We start from the raw sequence: 6,882 nt of genomic DNA, 5'->3' as shown, positions 1-6,882 counted from the left end.
TTATAAAGACTTATCCAGAATGCCAGCCTTATGCGTCCTGTCTTCCCGGGATCACATGGCAACTCCTTCTTTACTACATTTCCCAGAATCTTCCTCAACTCCTATCCCCACCCATCTTGCTTTCCTATTGGCCAACAGTGCTTTATTTATTAACCAGTAAGACAAACATACACAGAAGGACTTCCCCCATCGTGTGTGTGTGTGTGTGTGTGTGTGTGTGTGTGTGTGTGTGTGTGTGTGTGTATTGGTGCTGGAGAACTGACTTTGGCTCAAGATTTTTTTTCTTTTTTTCCACTGTGTGCTGATTAGATTTGGTTCACTTGATACAAACTGGAGTCACCTGGGAAGAGGGAACCACAATTAGGAATTCCTGTCATCAGATTAGCCTCTTGGACATGTCTGTGGGCTTGTCTTCTTGATTAATGATTGGTGTGGAGGGTCAAGGTCTCTTGGGCAGTACCATCCCTGGGAAAGTGGTCCTGTATAAACAAAAAACCAAACCAGAACAACAACAACAAACAGACTGAGCAAGCAATGGAATCAAGCCAGTAAGTAGTGTTTCTATGTGGTCTCTGCTTCAGTTCCTGCCTCAGGTTCCTGCCTTGACTTCCCTCAACGATGGGCCAGACACTAAGCCAAATAAACCCTTGCCTCCACCAACTTGCTTTTGGTCCAGCTGCTTAACACATCAGCAGGAAAAGGAACTAGGACACACCATCAACATTTCTTGAAATACTGTAGTTTATTCTGAATGCTAGCCTTCCCCAATATTTCCTCCAATCCCCAAGCATCACCCCACCCTCAACCCCATGGCATGCTTGTAGTTGCCAGGAGTTCCCCCCCCCCCAACAACTAGCTCATGTCTCACTGAGAGAATGTTTTAGCTTTTCTTCTCCATCTCATCTTGAATAGTCCTTCTCCCTAAGCCCATCCCCTCTCTCTCCCGTGCTCGTGACCACACCCCTCCTTCCCTCTCCCTTTGCTCTGGGGTCATCAGTTCTTCCCTAGTCCCCAGAAAATGCTTCTTCCATTGTTGATTGGTACTTTTATATATCCACTTACCTACACCACAGTACATATAGTTGCTCCAAGTGGTTTTTAAAGTAAGTAAACATTTAGATTAGTATACTTTGGATAAACTGTGTTTTTCATGGTGTGATGGGCCTCATCCACCAACTGATGGCCTTAAGAGAAAACTTCTGACCTTCTTGAAGGAAGGAAGAATCCTGCCTTAGTGACTGCCTTTTGAACTGCAGGGCTTCACTGAACTACCCTGCAGATTTGGGGCTTGCCTGCCTCCTAATTTGCATAAATTGTTTTCTTGAAATAAATCTCTCTCTAAATGCATCCTATTCCCCACTCCTTTTCATGAGGAACCTTTTCAAAAAAACTTTTTTTTTTTCTGCAGCTGCTTTGCCTCTGAGCTCCAATCTCTCCCAGTTATTTATTTAAAATACCAGGCTCTCCAATAATGTCAAAAATAGCTGATCCTTAAAAACCAAAATAATATCTTTTGGAGGCTTCTAGATGTAGATGTTTGCTTTGAGCTTTGTTTATTAAGAACATTCTGGAAAAAAGTCTTTTTTCCTTTAAAAAAAAAAAGTGCTTTTCAGAGAGTTTTCAGTAAAAGAACAAGTCAAATGCAGAAACTTCCAGCTTTCCTGGTTACCAGGAAAGATGTGCCACTAATTAATAGACCAAAGTTCAGGTATTTCTATTTCCTTTTTCCTTTGCATACTTAAAGGAAGTTATTTTGGACTCTGCATGTGAAGCCTAAGTAAGAGACATAAGAAACAATTATCCACTCAGGTGTTTGTAAATCAACACTGTGTGTGAATATACATACATGCAAATGTACATAATTTAACATTATAAAAAAGATATGTATCCATTATACTCACACAAAGCACAAACTTTGTTCTACAAAATTTCATATTTCTCAATAATTAAAAAAGTATGCTGCATATAAAGGTAAACTATAGCAGTTAGGATTCATCATATTTTTCTCTTGGTCTTTGCAAACTGTTGATTTGGTTTTGTGATGGGGAAGGTCTTATTGTTATTTTAAGATCACAGTAGACTTGTAGATGTTAGAGAGCCAGAACTGGTCTTGCCTACAAAGAATCCCAAGAAAAGGATGTTTTCTCTGACTGACCCTCCCCATCTGCACAGGATTCTGCTTCCACTGGGTATGTGAGCTGTGTTGTAGCCCACTCAGACCCCGAAACTTTAGGGTTTGTTGAAGTTCATTGTTTTGCTATATTTTGATGCATACGTGAAACTTGAAGTAAATTGTTAATTATTCTCTTTTTACTACTACCTAGGTAATAAGTAAATGTAAGTGGTGGTAAATGGCAGTCTCTAACCTAAAAGTTCAATACCCCCTATCCGCCCCATAATGTTTAGTATGCCACAAAAATTAGAACACTGGGGAGGGGAAAGTATAATTAAGTATTTAACTACATTTTTAAAAAGTCAATAAGAGGAAAAGTTAGCATGATTCAGAGGAGTCTCTCTGATGTTAGCAAGAACAGTTTTATTGGATGGAATTTTGACCTTTATGCTAAAAACCAGAAATAGAACTTAAAACAGAAACATACTCTTAGGGAATTATAAGGAGCTTTTTTAAATGCAGGGGGCTATTTACCATAGATATTTTAAAGAAGTTTCAACAATGTTAAAAATGCTTAACTTAATTCAGTAGACAAAAAAAAGAAAGAAAAATGAAATGTTACCCACGGCAACAAAATCACCCCATTTCAGATCATTTTCATTTTTATATTTGTCTGTGCTTTTACAGCCCATATAAATTTATACTTTTCCTATTTTATTATAAACTCATAGATTCCTCTATGCACATCAGTTTTGAAATGTATATCAAGGTAAGATATAGAGATCAGTACACTTCACTATGACCCAGTGGAATTAAGTCCAAGTATGCAAGACAGATTCAGTGTTTGACAGTCAATTAACTTATTCCATCATCTCAGTAGTCTGAAGGAGAAAAATAATAAGTTTATATTAATAAATGCAAAAAAGACAAAAATCTAATGCATTTTCATGGTTCAAAACCAAAATATAGTGAACAAGGATGTAGAAGATAGTTCATTGTTGCTGTAACTGAGTACTAGAGACTGGGAATCTATAAACAGAGACTTGTTTAACCCATGATTCTGGAGTCTGTATTTTGTTACTAGTATGTGTTTTCAGTGCTGATCATTTGGGATTAGATAACTAATTGATGTGCTTGTTCCTGTGGAAAACTGTTTCTCCCCTTCTCAGTACTCCTTAGTTGCCTGTATTTCTTTGTGTAGGCCTTATGGGTTTCCCCCCAATCCACTTTAGCACAGCTATTGCTGTCCTTGTTCAGGTCATATCTAGACAGTCATCCTGGTGAGACTCTATGGATGTGGTTCCTGACACTACTGGGAGACACAATCTCATCACAAACTCCCTGATCCTCCGACTCTTACAATCTTTCTACCCCCTCATCCACAATGTCCCCTGAGCCTTAGGTGCAGGAGGTCTTTTGTAGATGTATCAGTTGGGACTGAGAGTCACAACTCTGCATTTTGGTTGGTTGTGGTTTTCTGTGATGGTCTCTGTTGCACAGAGAAGTTCCCTTGGTTAGGGGTGAGAAATACTCTTATCCTTGGATATAAGGATAAATGTTTAGAGTATAGTTAGGGGTCATGCTGGCTTGGAGTTTGCTCTCCTCCAAGATCCATTGCTTCACTAGCCTTGGGTAGCTGGCTAGGATTCCAGTAACAAGCATGTGTTCCCTCTTGTTGAGCTCTAATTGAACTGAGAGTTGTTGGTTACTGCCAAGGTGTGTGTGCTACAGCCTTGGAGTTATCATGCCAGGCTGGTTGTTGTGGTTCATAGGTGTCATAGTTAGGTAGGACTGTGAGGGCTTCTCATTCTTGGTGTTGTGGGGGTTGTTAATGGTCTTTTGATCTTGGGGGGAACATTGCTAGTTGGGAAATATTCATTTGAACTATATCTGTATATTTATATAATGACTCACATGTATTATAGGTATTTTTAGGGTAAATAGTTAATAGTATTATTCCTTATGCCTTTTCCAGGCATCTTTACTGTTACTTTACCCTCCTCCCTCCCTAACTACAGTCCCCTCACCCCCCTTTTAAACTAATTTCTTAAGGAAACAGCCACCCCTTTCTGGTAATGTGCCTAACTTTGTTAGGAAAGCTATAAGGAAGAAAGACTTTATGAGAGGTCGTGGGCAGACTGCCTGGGGTAACTTGGTTCCCTTCGATTACTGTGACTTGGGCTCATGACACAGGTATGATGCAAGTCTGTGCATGCGTGGGGATTATGCTCAGCAAAGGGTTTGCTTAGTGCCATGATGAAACCACAGCTGGGAGGAGAACTTGAGAAATCATTCCATGAAATTTGTTTTCACTAAGGTCTCTTTGATGTACCTAAGGGCTCTTCTGCATAAAAATGTACCAGTAATAAGTATTTATTTTGCTTTGCTCTTAACCATGTGATAAAATCCAAAAGGCACAGCATTCAGTAGATTAATACACAGTTTTAAGAATCCTGCCAGCTACCACAGGTTATCTATCTATAGTTGTAGTAATCCCATGAGGCTCTTTTTAAAAGATGTACGAAGGAAGCTGTCTAACCTACAGAGGGATATCTGAGATTATATTATTATTTAGTGAGAAACTCAGAAACTGATTTAATAGCTCATAATTGTCTCATCTCATAATTCATTACTAGAGCCAAACTTGTAAATATGTTCCAATATTTACCTGAAATAACATTGAAATGAGCATTATTTAGGATCCACTTGGTTAGGATCTACCTTGAAGCCACTTTTCCAGAAATGGCATTGGGCTCATTATAACCCCCATGAACTTTGCTACTAAACGTTCCTCAGATCAAAGGCATGGTACTGAGTATTAAGGAAAAATGGATAGTGTATCCGCCAGCTTGGGCCATAACAAAAATTTTAGATCTTAACAGCACCACTGTACTCTGGAGGCTAGAAGTCCTTCATCTGGAAGGGCTGGTTCTGCAGCAGGCTGTCTTAGTGGCTTGCAGAGAGCACCTTCTATGTTCAGTCAAGATAGAGTGGCCTCTTTCATAAGGACTCTTATAAGGACACTAATCCTGTAGAATTAGGGCCCCAGCCTTGTGGTCTCGTTCCTTAATTATTTCCTAGCTCCAATTACAGCCACACCGAAGTTGAGGATTTGAACATGTGTGTGATGGCTGTCAAGCCAATGTGGTTCATAATTATCTAGAAGGGAAGCCTTTTGCTGTATTTGCTATGGAATTTCTAAAGAGGTTTAATACCGGGAAGACTCACCCTGAAATGTAGGCATCCTTAGCCATGGGTGGGGCCGGGGATGTCTGAAAAGGGGGAAGTGGAACACCAGTGTTCCCCTCTCTGCTTCATGACTGCAGCTGTCTCCCACTCCTCCTGCCGTGCCTTTCCCGCCATGGTGGACTGTAATCTCAAACTGTGAGCCACAGTGGACTATAATCTCAAACTGCGAGCCAAAACATCTTTTCTCCCTTTCTCGGCTGTTGCTGGGAGTTTTGTTACAGAAATGGAAAAGTAACTTTTAAGTTGTTATTTTAGATCATAAGATAAAGATGGGTTGGTTGATCATACAGATGGCTCTGGCAGTCCTCATTAGCATCAGTAAACGAACAAAGCACTTACAGCTCCAAGACAAGAAGTAAAAGACACACTAGCAGTTTTGAGTATCTGTTTACATACAAACTTCTCAAAGCAGATTGACTGCTATCCATCAGATAAGGATGTTTCAAGCTTTCATACTGTATCCCACTCATATTTGAAGTTCAGTGAAAATTTTGTTATTTTTGCAGATATTTTAAAGAAGAAATTTCATTCTAGAAATGAATGGCTCTCCTGGTGTCCCCTGGAAAGCATGCTGCTTGGCAGTTAGTAAGAATTAAACCCAGTGAAAATGCTCAGGCTTAGGAAAACATCATCTCCCTTTACATACCCCGCTGACAGAACTTAACACTTTATAATGTGTGCTGTTTGAAATAGTCTTCCAGAACATACTGTTCTGGAAAAGCTGCATCACAAAATCTGAACCTTCAAGCTTCAGAGTGTGTACTTGGTTTGCTTATAGTAGCTCAGATCGCCAAGGCTGGCCTGGAACTCCTGATCCTTCTGCCTCTACCCCTTGTATGCTGGGATTACAGGTGTGTGCCACCAACCCCAGAAGTGACTGGCAGGACCCAGCCCAGTGGATTTCTTGCTATGGATAAATTCTGTGAGGACGTGCCACTCAGTCTATAATAGTTAGCTACTTAAATCCCTCCACTTAACTTGTTCTCCAGAGTGGCAAGTGCTACCCATTGTCTCTGGAAAAGGCACAGGCACCAATGAGTTGACAGCTCCTGAGCCGCCCACACAACTGTTCCCACATGTTGAGCAGCAAGCTTATCAAGAGTCAGCTGTGTTGACTGCTAGACTTGTTGGGGCTAAACATGTTATTATAATTATGCAACTTAAATAGATTTAACTAGGATAAATATAAATTTGGAGGTGAAAACTGAAAAGTTACTGTTCTTGTGAAAACAAAACTGAATTATTTGGAATGATTTAAAAACTGTCCAAACAGCTGACAACTATAAAAGATTAGAAAATGGTAAGTAAAACAGCAGGACTTGGTAGCCCGATTGTCTCAGAGATAGACCTTTAATTCACAATGTGTTCTAAAGAAATTGAAGGGCTGGGATTACAGCTCTATGGAAGAATGCTTACCCAGCATGTGCCGAGCCTGGGATGGATTTCTAGCACCACAAATGCCATAGAACAGAGACTACAACAAACCAATGATAGACTGCAATCGTGCAAAATTGTGGTCA

Source organism: Cricetulus griseus, chromosome 4 (assembly GCF_003668045.3).
Source record: "Cricetulus griseus strain 17A/GY chromosome 4, alternate assembly CriGri-PICRH-1.0, whole genome shotgun sequence".
NCBI lineage: Eukaryota > Metazoa > Chordata > Mammalia > Rodentia > Cricetidae > Cricetulus > Cricetulus griseus.
This window is presented reverse-complemented; position numbering follows the sequence as displayed.